We start from the raw sequence: 15000 nt of genomic DNA on the forward strand, positions 1-15000 counted from the left end.
CAAACTCCTAAATACCAACTTCAATAAACCTACTTTTGGTTACAAGAAAGTCATAGCCCATTTGTCAGAGACCGCCATGCTAGAGGGTATCCATCTTGCCCTTGGGCCAGGGAGGAGCAGCTAAACAGATTCAAGACTCAACCAACCTTGTCAGTGGTCTAAATTACCCCCCATACACTTCAGCCCTCCTACTACAGGTAAGAATGAGAAGGCCTTAGCCTCCTGCTCTTTCCAAATTCTTGGACCAGTAGGGGTGACTCCATTTGTGCTCCTGGCTCTAGCCAAGACTTCTAAACAAAGCAGGAAAGTCAGTCCTCCAGAGCCTAAGTCACAGGTCTAAAATAACACAGATTTGGTAGGATTATTCTTACAGTGGTGAAGAGTTGAGGGGGTTTGGGCAGTGGTGTCTGAGTGTGTCTGTTTATGGGCAGATGCTTGTAATCTTTCTGTAGAGGCGTGGGCAGTAGTGATATGGGAAATGCAGATGGGTAAGACAGAGCCTTGGGAAATGTGGGCAGGATCCATGCAGATGTTGTCAGTCAAAGTGAATATCTATGGCAGTTGATTTTGTAGAAAACTCTTTGCAAAGCCAAGTTAAATCCTTGGCTGTGTGTGTGTGTGTGTGTGTGTGTGTGTGTGTGTGTGTGTGTGTGTGTGTGTGTGCGCGCACGCACACAGCTATGCTCTATCACTGGCTTTCTTCTTGCTATCTTCTCTCTTTTGTGAACAACAGTTTTATATTTTCCCCTCCATTCCATCCTTAGCTATTATTTTCATTAACTTTAGTATCCATGCTGATGACCCTTGCAAATATCTGGCCTTCATAGCTGTTCAACTGTCACAAATCCATGAAACTTCTCCTGGAGTTGCCATGAACACAGCTACATCTTGGATCTTAGCGTTGCTCAGAACTACTTAACTTTTAGGGTCTCAGAGTCGGAATTATTCCTTTTTGCCCTTCTTTCTCTAACTCCATCATTTCTATTGAGCCTGCTCTCCACTCTGGTTGTTATTTCAGTCCCAATCCCATAGTAGGTGAAGCAAAGTGAAAAGGGTGCAACAGTCTGCTTTATTCCAAGCTGACTATTTTTAGGAGTATTATCATTTCTCTTCTATTATGAGGGGAGGAGGTATTGGAGAGAAAAATGACTTCAGAACCTCATGTTAGAGGAAAATACACTATTCAAGGAAGACTTCAGCAAATGAATATTTATTTTTTATTTCTTTAAAAACCTCTTTTACTTTCTGTCTTAGAATCATTACTGAGCATTGGTTCTATGGCAGAAGAGCAGAAAAATCTAGGCAGTCAGGGTTAAGTGATTTACCCCGGGGTCACTCAGCTAGAGAAATATCTGAGATCATATTTGAATCCAGTACTTCTCATTTTCAGACCTAGCTCTCTGACCATTGAGCTACCTAGTTGCTCCTGCAAGCATTTATTAAATGTATAGTAGATCCAGGGGATACAATGAAAACACATAATAATAGTCCCTGCCCTCAGGAAACTTACATTCGGTATGTATGTTATCTTTTTCCCTTTTGCTTACCACTCTCCAAACCAGAAAATAGGATAACATGTAGAAGAGAGGATAACATGAAAAATGTAAATGAATTAAAAAGAAATAGCACCTAATTTTTGTAGGAGAGGTAGCTAGGTGGTACAGTGGATACAGTGCTGCGGCTGGAATCAGGAAGATGCATCTTCCTGAATTCAAATATGGCTTTAGATACTGGGTGTCTGGGTGACCCTGGGCAAGTCACTTAATCTTCCTTGCCTCATTTTTCTCATTTGTCAAATAAGCAAGAGAAGGAAATAGCAAAACAGTCCAGGATCTTTGTCAACACCCTAAATGGGATCATGAAAAGTCAAACATGATGGAAATGACTGAACAAAAACAGCAATAACACTTTGTAGGAGAAGGCACTAGTGGTTGGGGAAGGAGAAGGAAATCAGAAAAAGCTTCATGTAAAAGATAGTGTTTAAGCTGAGAAGGAAGAAAAGTGAAGCCAGGATAGGTAAAGATCATAGCTTAGACTAGAGAAGCCATGAGAGATGGAAGGAAGGTCAGCGCTCTTCCAAGCTTGAATCTCAATTTGCCATCATGGATTCAATCTAATAAGTATGTGCGCTCTTCTAGGTATTAGGGATAAAACATATTTTGAAAATAATCATTCTTGCCTTTAGGGAGCTATTTATCTTCTTTTTAAAAAAAGTTTATTTAGTCAATTTAGAACATTATTCCTTGGTTACAAGAACCATTTCCCTCAAGAATCAAGAATCTTTCCCTCCCTCCCCTACCCCCACCCTTCCCATAGCCAACGTGCAATTTCATTGGGTATTACTTGTGCCCTTGATCAGAACCTATTTCCATGTTGTTGATGTTTGCACTAGGGTGATCATTTAGAGTCTACATCCCCAACCATATCCCCTCGACCCATGTATTCCAGCAGTTGTTTTTCTTCTGTGTTTTTATTCCCACAGTTTTTCCTCTGAATGTGAATAGTGGTCTTTCTCATAGATCCCTCCGAGTTGTTCAGGGTCACTGCATTGCCACTAATGGAGAAATCCATTACATTCCATTGTACAAGAGTGTATCAGTCTCTGTGTACAATGTTTTCCTGGTTCTGCTCCTCTCACTCTGTATCAATTCCTGGAGGTTGTTCCAGTCTCCATGGAATTCCTCCACTTTATTATTCCTTTGAGCACAATAGTATTCCATCACCAACATATCCCACAATTTGTTCAGGCATTCCCCAGTTGAAGGGCATCCCTTCGTTTTCCAAAATTTTACCACCACAAAGAGCTCAGCTATGAATATTTTTGTATAAGTCTTTTTCCTTATTATCTCTTTGGGGTACAAACCCAGCAGTGCTATAGCTGGATAAAAGGGCAGGTAGTCTTTTAGCACCCTTTGGGCATAATTCCAAATGGCCTTCCAGAATGGTTGGATCAATTCACAACTCTACCAGCAATGCATTAATGTCTCAACTTTGCCACATCCCCTCTGGCATTCATTACTTTCCTTTGCTGCCATGTAAGCCAATCTGCTAGGTGTAAGGTTGTTTTGATTTGCATTTCTCTGATTATAAGAGATTTAGAACACTTTTTCATGTGCTTATTAATAGTTTTGATTTCTTTAACTGAAAATTGTCTATTCATAGCCCTTGCTCATTTATCAATTGGAGAATGGCTTGATTTTTTGTACAATTGATTTAGCTTTTTATAAATTTGAGTAATTAGACCTTTGTCAGAGGTTTTTGTTATGAAGATTGTTTCCCAATTTGTTGCTTCCCTTCTAATTTTGGTTGCATTGGTTTTGTTTGTACAAAATCTTTCTAATTTGATGTAATCAAAATTATTTATTTTACATTTTGTGACTCTTTCTATGTCTTGCTTGGTTTTAAAGTCTTTCCTTTCCCAAAGGTCTGACATGTATACTATTCTGTGTTTACCTAATTTACTTATAGTTTCTTTCTTTATATTCAAGCCATTCACTCATTGTGAGTTTATCTTGGTGTATGATGTGAGATGTTGATCCAAACCTAATCTCTCCCATACTGATTTCCAATTTTCCCAGCAGTTTTTGTCAAATAGTGGATTTTGGTCCCAAAAGTTGGGATCTTTGGGCTTATCATAGACTGTATTCCTAAGGTCACTTACCCCAAGTCTATTCCACTGATCCTCCTTTCTGCCTCTTAGCCAGTACAATATTGTTTTGATGACCACTGCTTTATAGTATAGTTTGAGATCTGGGACTGCAAGGCCACCTTCCTTCGCATTTTTTCCCATTATTTTTTCATTATTTAGGGAGCTATTTATCTTAACAGATAATTTATTTAATTATTTAACAGAGAAATAGATTTAAAATTTATCTAACATATATTAATAATTTATCTTTTATAATTATTATAATTATACATAAATTAAATGTATACATGTAACTTTAATATAAATTCATAATTTACCTAACAGATAAATTACAAATTTATTTATATAAACAGATGAAAATAAGCATGTTGAAGTGAAAAAGGGAGACACAATTAACTTTTGAGAATAGAGAAGACTTCTCATAGGAAGTGATGCATGAGCTGAGCCTTGAAATCATCAGGGTCATTCTCTACTCTTCCTCAACCCACATATACAATAAAATTCTAAGTTTTGACAACTCTACTGCCACTGCTTTTGTATCTGTCTCTGTTTACATACTTGTCTAGTTCAGGCTCTCATCACCTCTTATCCAGTCAACGTCTTCCAAGTTGGTCTCCATGCCTCTCCTCTCCTCTAATTTATCCTTCACAAAGTTGCCCAACTAATATTCCTAAAGCACAAGTATATCTGCCACCCCCTTCCTTAATAAACTCCATTGCTTCCCTATTTCCTCTAAGATCAAGTATAAACTGCCTATCTTTTTGTTGAGCATCCTTCTTTTGTTATGGCTATTATTATTATTATTGTCAACTGCTGAATTGCTGTTTTGTTCTAATATTGAATATAAACTACTTGGGGACTGGCCTGAGTCAGGCTAAACCCAGAACAGTTGCCTACCACTTAAAATGCAAACGGTAGAGCTTGGTATTCAAGAATCTTTAAGCACCCAAGTTCAAATCCTGACTATGCTATAGTTTTACCAATAATCATTGCAATCTATATGGAACTTTTAGATTTTAAAAAGATTTATACATATGTAACTCTTATTACACTTCAAATCTATCCCTTCCAAACTTCCCTATTTCTTTTGAAGGTGCTACCCTTTTTCCATTCTTCCAGCTTCATAAACTTGGTATTCTCCTTAATTTTTCATCTTCCCTTATCACACAAATCGAAATTAGTTGCCATATCTTGTTGAAAAGAAAACTGCCCAGATCTTTTAGAACAAGAAAATAAAAGAGAAGTAGAATCCACCAGTTACTTCCTTAGAAGCCCAAAATGAAAACTCCTAGGAACAACATAGCCAAAGTCCAGAATTTCCAGGTCAAAGAAAAGAATATTTCAAGCTGCCAGGAAGAAAGAATTCAAGTACCAAGGAGTCATGGTCAGGAGCAAAGATGATTTAGCAGCCATCACTATAAAGCATTCCAGAAGGCAAAGGATGTAGGCTTACAATCAAGAACAACTTATCCCAACAAAACTGGGCATAATCCTACAGGGGCAAAAAATAAATCTACAATGGAACATAACCATCTCTCAAATCCAGTGTTTAGGTCTTCATCACTTCTCACCTCTTAATTGGTCACCTTGCTTCAAGTTTCTCCCACTTCAGTCCATTCTCTACATAGCTGTCATTGTAATTTTCCTGAAGGTCAAATCTGATTAGTCACTATCGTACTAAAAAAACAAAAACAAAAACATTCCTGTTGACTCCAGAATAAAATGTAAACTTCTTTGTTTATCTTTTAAAACCTTTCATAATCTTTTTTCCAACCTATCTTTCTAGTCTCATGCTATAATAGTCTCCCTCCCACATTCTGGTCCAACCAAACTTTTCTGTTCTTCAAACATGATACTTATCTCCCACTCCAAACCACAATTGCATTTAAGAAGGGAAGGAAAAAAAAACCCTCATTACAAACTCAAGCTAAACAAATTTTCTCATTGGTCATATCCCTCCCCCCCCCCCAAATATGTTTCATCAGTCCTCTGGAAACATGATGGGGCTTTATACAGATCAGAATTCTAATTCTTTCAAAATTCTTTGTTTTTGCCCTATTGTTGTCTTTGTATAAATTGTTCTTCAAGTTTTGTTTAGGTCTCTCTGTATTAGTTCATATAAGTCTTCTCAGAGTTCTCTGAAACTATGACCTTCATCATTCCTTATAGCCAAGAGTATCTCATCCCATTTCTATACCATAACTTGTTTTATCATTACCCAGTTGATGGATACCTCTTGGATTCCTAGTCTCTTCCACCTTAAAAAGAACTATAAAGACTTTTGTACATCTTTAGAATTTATTTTGCTTAGAACTAATACTTTCTTCAATTTACATTGTCTCTAATTTACTCTTCTCTCTTCTGCCCTTTTCCTTTTGTTTCCTTAAGTGAAATATATTTCTATATTAAACTCTGTGTGTGTATATATGTATGTATATATGCATGTATTCTTCTTTAATCAGGTTCAAGTGTCAAACATTCCCCATTCCCTCCTCCTTGTTTGTACACCCTAATTATGTGAGATAGTTTCTCCTAATTTTCCTTTCTTTTTACTCCTGCCCCCAGTGTATTCTTCTTGCCCTTATCCCACTCTTTTCTTAAGATTATCAAGACATAACAAAACCACTCTTGGGCCTTATCTAATTAGATTCCCTCTATGATCCCTACTGATGAGAAGGGGCACATGTATCATTTCTCCATATTATGATTTAAGTAATTTATCCTTGTAATGAATGGCTTCTTAAGATTGTTCATTCATGTTTACCTTTTTATGTTTCTTTTAACTCCTTTCTTGGAACTTCAAAGTTTCTACACAGCTCTGGTCTTTTCATAGCAATGCTTGAAAGTCCTCTGTTTAATTGTAGATCTATTTTTCTCCCCTGTAGGATTATACACAGTTTTGTTGGACAAGTTGTTCTCAGTTGTAAGCCTATATCCTTTGCCTTCTGGAATATCATTTTCCAAGCTTTCTGATACTTTATAGTGGTAGCTGCTAAATCAACTACGTTCCTCAGTATGGCTCCTTGGTTTTTGAATTCCTTTCTTTCTAGCTGCTTGCAATATTTTTTCTGGATTTTGGCTATGATATTCCTGGTAATTTTCATTTTTTTTTTCAGAAATGACTGGTAGATTCTATTTCCCTTTTATTTTCTAGTTTAAGAGATTGAGGCAGTTTTTTCTTCCGATTTCTTGAGCTTTTTATTTTGGTCATGATTTTAAGATAGTCCAGTTATTCTTAATTTTTTCCCCTCAATTTGTTTTCCAGATCAATTTTTTTTCTATGAGAAATGTTAAAATTTTCTTATTTTCCCCATGTTTTAATGTTGTTTCAACATTTCTTATTATCTCATGGGATTTGACAGTTTTATATTTCTTGTACCAACCTGTTTATTCCTTTTCCAAAGCTCTAATCTCTTTTCCATTTTTTCCCTGTAGCACTCTCATTTGATTGATAAAAAATTCTTAGCTCTTTAAAAAACAATAGCACAAAACTCTGTTTTCATCTCTTCCAGGAATTCTAGTTGAATTTGTGTGCATGCTGTTTTTCTCTGAGTCTTTTACTTATAGATGTTTTGGTGTCATTCTCTTCCTTTGGATTTGTGTCTTTGGCATTCTTTCCACCATAACTACTTTTTTTTTTTTAATGAGAGTATTCTTTTTTTCCCCTTCTCATTCTTCTAGACTACTTCCTGACTTCAGACTTGCTTTTAGGACTGGACTCTGAACATATCTGAAGGGAAATTCCCAGAGCATTTTTACAGGGACCAATTTGCATTGGGTCTATTGCTACTTTGAGTGTTATTATTCTAGGATCTTAGGCACATGCAAACTCTCAGTGCTCCTGAAATGCTATATATCTATAGAGAGAGAGAGAGAGAAGGAGAGAGAGAGAGAGCAAAGTCTAATTGCTACCCCTCTGATCTGAACTCTGCAAATTCATGAACTGGGTTTGGGTCTGAGCAACAATAGACTACTGCTGGACATAGCCCCTGTCAACCACCCTCAAAGTTCTGCTGGTTCAGAATGACAGAATTGCAAGGTTCCCTTTTGGCATGGAGTTTCTACCTTGGGGATTCTTCTAGAGGTTTCAGATGGGGCAGAAACTTAAAATGATACTCTCTCTGCTTTCTGGGATCAGTCACACCACTGCTATTCTCTTCTCAGACTTCTTTCTCTCCACATATTCCTCAGTATGGGTCTGGTGGTACTTTGGTTTGAGATCTCCTCTTATCCCAATTCATAGTCTCTCCCTGAGTACTGGAGTGCTTCTGGAGTTCACTGCTGCTTCTGGCAAGATTCTGATTCTCAGTGTCCACAGACCTCTCTGTCTGTCTTTTTATGCCTACTTGGACTGGAAAAGTGACTCATCAGGACTTTTTCTTGGATATCCCAACAAGAGTAGATCTGGCATATTTTCTAGATCTATTTGGAGAAATTTGAGGTCAGGAAGCTCCTTGTACTGCTTCCTCTTTCTACATCATCTTGATTCCAACTCCATATTTAATACTGCTGCAAATCAATAAGGCAAAGTTCTAGGACAACTCCAAAGGATTCATGCATGATGAACAAGGATATCCATTGCTATAGAAGGAACAGAGTCTGAATGCTGATTGGAACATGCCATTCTTCACTTCATTTTTCTCTAGTGTAAGCAAGATGTGTCTTGTTTCACAACATGGTGAACATGGAAATGTGTATTATGTGACAATATACATATAATCTATATCATATTACCTGCCTTCTTGGAGAGGAGTGGAAGAAGGGTGACAGGAGGGGAACATGGACTGCAAAATGTCAGAAAACAAATGTTAAAAATTGTATCAACATGTAATCTGGAAGAATTAAAAACAAAACAAAATAAAATAAAAAATAATGCTGTTCTCTACTAGTTGCAATGCAATGATCCAGGACAATTCTGAGGGACTTATGAGAAAGTACACTATCCATATTCACAGGAAAATCTGTGGGAGTAGAAACACAGAAGAAAAACAACTGCTTCATCACATGGTTCGATGGGGATATGATTGGGGATGTAGACTCTAAAGGATCACCCTAATGCAAATATCAATAATTATTTCCATAAATAGGTTCTGAACAATGATACCTGTAAAACCCAGTGAAATTGCTCATCAGCTCTGGGAGGGGGCAAGACAGAGGGGAGGGAAAGAACATGAATCATGGAATCATGGAAATATATTCTAAATTAATTAATTAAATTAAAAATAATAATAATGCCCCTGTAAGGTCAAGGGTCTAGGATGCTAAACTTCTCTCTCTAAAGGGGCCTCCTCATTCTGACCTGCATGTGGACCAAGCCTAGGTCTGAAGGAGTAAACCTTAAACAGAGAGATTTAGTGCTTTTTCTTGAATTTTCTGGCTTTGTATATATATTCCTATCCCAAAGTCCTGAGGATGACCACTTAAAACTTTTATTTCATGCATGTCTAGGGACTTCCCAAAAGAGAGAAAAAAGATGTTCAATATAGTACAATACAGATTAGACATAGGACAGCTATTTATTTACTGCACACACACACACACACACACACACACACACACACACACATACACACACAAATGTTTATACTGCCCCTCCCCCACCAAACAAATAAAAAATACCTTACAGATGATGATTAAGATTTAACCCTGCAATGGCAATTTATAGTGACTATTGTGCTTTATTGAGAAGTTGATACTTAAGACATAAAAACATGATGCATTTTACAGGATTATTGAATTGCATTTCATATTTGCCTCAACTTGATATTTACCCTTTTCCTCAGGGTCCCTGGGCTTTGACAAGTCAGAATAACAGTTGGTTTCCTCCTCCTGTTGGTGGCAATCTTCTCCTTAAAGAAACTCTGAGGTAGTTAGAGAGTACTTCTTTACTGAAACTATCAGAAATGAAGAAATCATGAGAGCTGTTCTGGAAAAGTCCACATCTCTCATGCTAGAAAACTGGTCACCTATCCTTAAGGATAGACCATAAAGCAGAAAAGTTACCTAGAGGTTATCAACCCAGGCTCAAGCTCTCCCAGGCAGTACCTTGCTTTCTCAGTTGATTGTTCAATTCACTGAGCTTTACTTTCTTTCTTTAGTTGATTAAAGTGTTTAGAGATGAAAATTGTTCTCTAATGACTGCTTTTGCTGCATCCCAAAAGTTTTCATATGCTGTGCCATTGTTACCATTTTCTTTGACAACATTGTATATTATTTCTATGATTGTACTCTGGCCCACTTCTTTAGGATTGTATTATGTAATCATCATTTAATCTGAATCTGTTCTTTTCTTTTTCCTTTCTTTTAACCCTTACCTTTTATCATGAAATCAATACCAAGTAATGGTTTCAAGGCAGAAGAGCAGTAAGGGTAGACAATTGGGGTTAAGTGACTTGCCCAGGGTCACACAGCTGGGAAGTGTCTGAGGCCATATTTGAACCCAGTACTTCAGTCCTAGGTGCCCCTCTGAATCCTTTCTTAAATTCTATTCATTGATTTTATCTTTTTGTTGCATTGTGAGCAGTAAAAGATGCAGTTGATATATTTTTGGTTTCTCTGCATTTATTTATGAATTTTGATAACTGAGCACATTGCTACTACTGGTAAAGTTGTATTCAGAACTAAGAACTGTGTACACCTCTTATAATTACCATCTAATTATTGACAAAGGTCTATAATAGTTGTAAAATTCTATTCAGGATCCTCACCTTCTTTGCCATTTAATTCTTTGCTTTTTGTCTGGAATTAGAAGGGGGTACACAGAAGTCCTTGTAAGTTATAATTTTGTAGTCTTCTCATTCTCCTTTAATTTTTCTTTAAGAACTTAGGTACTTGTTATACTTCACATACACATACACCGTGGTTCAGAAGACAATGCACATTTGTAGAGACGAATGGATTGGTTTGTTCTTGATCCTTCTCCTCTTCAATAGTCCCTGGTTGAGATGCTGTTCATGGCCAGGTTATGCCTCCTTACTCAGTCCTGTCCTAGAAGCTGGAGCTATTCCTAGAGTTGTTCTTAGTCAGGCTCCATTCACTATTAACATCTGCCAACTTCAGCCCTGTCTCCTAGTCGCCCCAATCAGACTGCCAGACTATTTTTAGTACTTGGCTGCATCTTCTTGTTCAGTCACCTACAATGAGGCCCCTGTTTTCAGGACTATCCCCTACCAAACCTCTTCTCTTGTCATGTGTCTCCCTGTTTCTTCCTCCCTTCTACCCTTCCCTTTATCCTTCCTTTCTCCTTCTCTTTTTCCTTCCTTCCTTCCTTCCTTCCCTCCTTCCTTTCTCTTCTATTATTCCTCCTTTCTGTAGGGTAAAGAAACTAGAAGATATTGGAATGAGTTCTTTCTTCTGTCAAGATTTTGATGAAAGTCCTGACAGCTGGCAAACCTTGGCTGTCTTTTAACTGAAGACTAATAAATATCCATCACTACCACCCCCCAGATCAAGAGAGCATTCTGGGTTAGTTTCTGTGGAGGGTAGCTTTCCCCCACCCCCCATTGTTAATCTGCCACTTTCAAATTTCAGCTTAGTTGGGTTCACTGGAGTGGAGCTGAAATGGATCCAATAGCTCACCATCTGGTCCTGATTGTAAACATGTGTATACAAAGTGACTGTCACTTTAGCTAATTCAGGAGTGCTGGGCTGTGGCTGCTGTAGTCTCAGCCCCCAAATTCCTGTGAACATGGGATTACGGGTGGGGATAGAAGGATGCTCTGCTGAGGGGGCAGCAGGATGAACAGGTGGTAGCCTCCTCCCTCCAGGGATCCTTTGCCTGACGAGGCACGAGGAAGTCTAGGCTGACTGCCTTCAGCCCACCTGGTTGTCTGACGCTGTGCATGTATCTAGATATGCTTTTGGATCTGTTTCACTGAGGAAAGAGCAATGTGTTTAGCAGAAGATCTGGGTTTGAATCTCAACTCAGCTCTGTCTGATCTTTAGGCAAATCATTTGGCCTCTTGGTTATCTCATCTGTAAAATGAAGTTGATGCACTCATGACCTCTAAGGTCTCTTCCTGCTCTTAATGTATGATTCTATGATTTGTTTTGGTAAAAAAGACCAATCCTTAAAGTTTGACTATAAATCAATAGAAAAATCTTTATGGTTTTTACAAGCCACGGTAGAGAAGTTGATTGAAGGAAGGTCCTACTTTGTCACGCAGTGAAGCTATACTCACAAGTCCTCGTGAACAGGAATTAACCAAGAAGGAATGAGAGGTAGTGAAGTGAACCAAGAGCTATTTGAATTGACCTTGGGAAGGACAGTTTGCTTTTTGGCATTTAAGGCTAGGAAACAGAGACTTGCTAATAATCTGTGTTGGCCTTGAGGACTCGGGATAGAAGGTTTCTGGTACATCTGGCTATTTTCCCCTTCTTTGTACCTGCCTTGCAAAAGAACTAGGGCGGAAGAAAAATCTATACCAAAAGGTAAAGATATGTATGCTCAATAATAAAATGAAGGCTAGTTTAAAAATGGAGTCATTCATGTAAAGATAGGAAATACAGGGCTCCTCTCTCTTTGGCTCCAAAGATTTTATAACTCAATGATCTACCCATTGCTTTAGGATTGTATATTTTGTCTATATGATTCCACTAAGGGTTAAAGCCCCTTATAGGCAAGAACTGCCTCCTTTTCCTACCTTAGAACATCTAACATAGTAACCCTTACTTGAAAAATGACCACAGAATTGAATTCCCGTCGGCTAGGAAATTCTTCCTTATGTATGACCTAAATATCTCCTGCTGCCATATCAGTATATTTCTTCTTATTCTGCTCTTTGTGGACATAAAAATATTGCCATTCTCCATCCATCTTCCGTATAGCTGTTGTTCTCTAGACTAATGTAGGCAAAAGAGCTAATGACGAATGCTTCTTGTCTCTTGAACCATGAATAATAAGGCCCAGGCCAAGCCATTTAACTGCTTCTATTTCTGAACTGAAAGAGTCTTGAACTTGGAGTCAGAAGACCTGTGTCTGAATTCTAACTTTTACTTATTACTATGTGGCTGTGAGAAAATAATTTTTCTTCTCTGAATCTTGAGAGTTTTTCTATATAAAAAAGAGGTTTGAGTTAGATGCCTTCTTAGGTTCCTACCAGGCAGAGATGTGCTGGTTAATGTTTAATGACCAGCACTCTCTCTCTCTCCCTCTCTCCCTCCCTCTCTCTCCCTTCATCTCCCTCCCTCCCTCTCTCTCTGTCTCTCTGTCTCTCTGTCTCTCTGTCTCTCTGTCTCTCTGTCTCTCTGTCTCTCTGTCTCTCTGTCTCTCTGTCTCTCTCTGTTTGTGTGTACATGTATTTATATGTGTATCTGTGTATATTTGCAAGCATGTATGTGTATACACAGTTTCTTCTGTTTTAGTAATATTTCCTCTATTACTTTCTTAAGTTAAGACAATCAACAAAACAATAAATCAAACCCTGATTTGTCGATTTGTCCATTTCCACAGTATAAATGCTCATGCTGAAAATTTAACAATCAACTCTCTTGAACCTGTTCGAGCTGGCACCAACATACCCCTGCCAACCCTTCTTCTGAACTGAATAACTATCTCTGGCCCTCACCTCCTACCACACAAAGAGTATACTTGTGTAAGGACAAAAAGAAATGATGCAGAGGAAATGTCTGAGCCATCTGTTGGAAAGAGCTCCCAGGAAGAAAGATACCATGGAGAGCCAGGGTTTAATTAGCAGTAATCATAATTATAATCAATGGTAAAGCAATAAAGCCTCCTCGATATTCTCATTACAAATAAGAAGGTGTAATGGGAGGTTGGTGAGCAGGAACAGCATGTTCAGCTGATGTAATCTCTACATGGGAGAAGCTGGGGGACCTGTTTCTGTATGGGCATGATGATGTGTAATGGAAGGACCCTGCTCCCTGATTTGGAACATGCAGATATTTTCTAACTAGTTTCTGTCTGCTAAGCACATGCTGAAGAGGAACCTTTTTGATTGGCTGTGGAGTTGGAAATGGGGTACATTCGAAGGGTTAGTACCTGTGAGACTACTGGCATCTTTCCTTACTGACAGTGGCAATAAGACCAAATGGAACAGTGATTGGAGCCCTGGACCTGGAGTCAGGAAGACTCATCTTCTTGAGTTCAAATCTGACCCCAGATGCTCACTAGCGGGGAAAATTACTTAACCCTGCTTGCCTCAGTTTCCTTATCTGTAAAATAAACTGGAAAAGAAAATGGCAAATCTTATTCCAATATAATATCTTTGCCAGGAAAATTCCAAATGGGGTCCCAAAGGGTTGGGTGCAACTGAAAAGCAACTGAATAATAGCAATAAAAAGAACAATCCTTAAAGTATGGCTAAAAGTCAATAAAAAAATATTTATTGTTATTACAAAGCATGGTGTGGAGAGGTTGATTGAATGAAGGTGCTCTTTTGGTTATCCAGTTAAACTCCTCCCACAAGACCTCATTAATAAGAATTAATCAAGAAAGAATGAGATGGGGCAAGGGCAGCTAGGTGGCTCAGTGGAAAGAGAGCGAGGCTTAGAGCTGGGACTTCCTGAGTTCAAATCTGGCCTCAGACATTCCTAGTTGTGTCACACTGGGCTTAACCACCATTTCCTAGCCCTTATTGCTCTTCTGCCTTAGAAACAATAGGAAGGAAGGAAGGAAGGAAGGAAGGAAGGAAGGAAGGAAGGAAGGAAGGAAGGAAGGAAGGAAGGAAGGAAGGAAAATGAGGGGTAGTGATCTGGATGAAGAGTTGTTTGAATTGACCTTGGGAAAGGCAGTTTACCCTTCTTCATTTAAGACTAAGTAATAACAACTTGCTAATAATTTGTGAGTGGAGGCAGGGAATACTGTAACCTCCAAGTTACTAGGAAAGAAGCCTTGGACCCTTATCTCTTCCCACAGAGGCTGCCATAATAATGAGGTCTATGGATACAGGGTTCTACTGTTGCTTCTGTCTCAGATATATCTATTTCTGCACTTAATAAAAGAGTACTAGAGAAAGCTAAGACTCTGTGAGCTCCAAAGTTCAGACTGGTAATCCCAAAATCTGGAGTCCATGCCAGGATTCGAGCCCTCAGAGGTCTGGGAACCAGAGTCTAGGGCAGGTTTAATAGCCAGACACTCCCCTTATAAAGACAGGAGGAATGATAACCTCCAGGACTTGGGTACGTGAGACAAGAACTTATTCAGTGGCTACACTGCATTTGGAAGATTAAATGTTCATAGCAGCTTCCTTCAATGTGAGTTCTTCCTAGAAACCATGGTAGTATAGGTTAGAGTATACTCCCAGATATTGGGGAGAAATGTGTTTCTAGTCAGAGTAAATATCCCTTCATAAAAATTTTGATATTGGGAGCAGCTGGATGGCTCAGTGGAT

The sequence above is a fragment of the Monodelphis domestica genome, chromosome 2 (genome assembly GCF_027887165.1).
Source record: "Monodelphis domestica isolate mMonDom1 chromosome 2, mMonDom1.pri, whole genome shotgun sequence".
NCBI lineage: Eukaryota > Metazoa > Chordata > Mammalia > Didelphimorphia > Didelphidae > Monodelphis > Monodelphis domestica.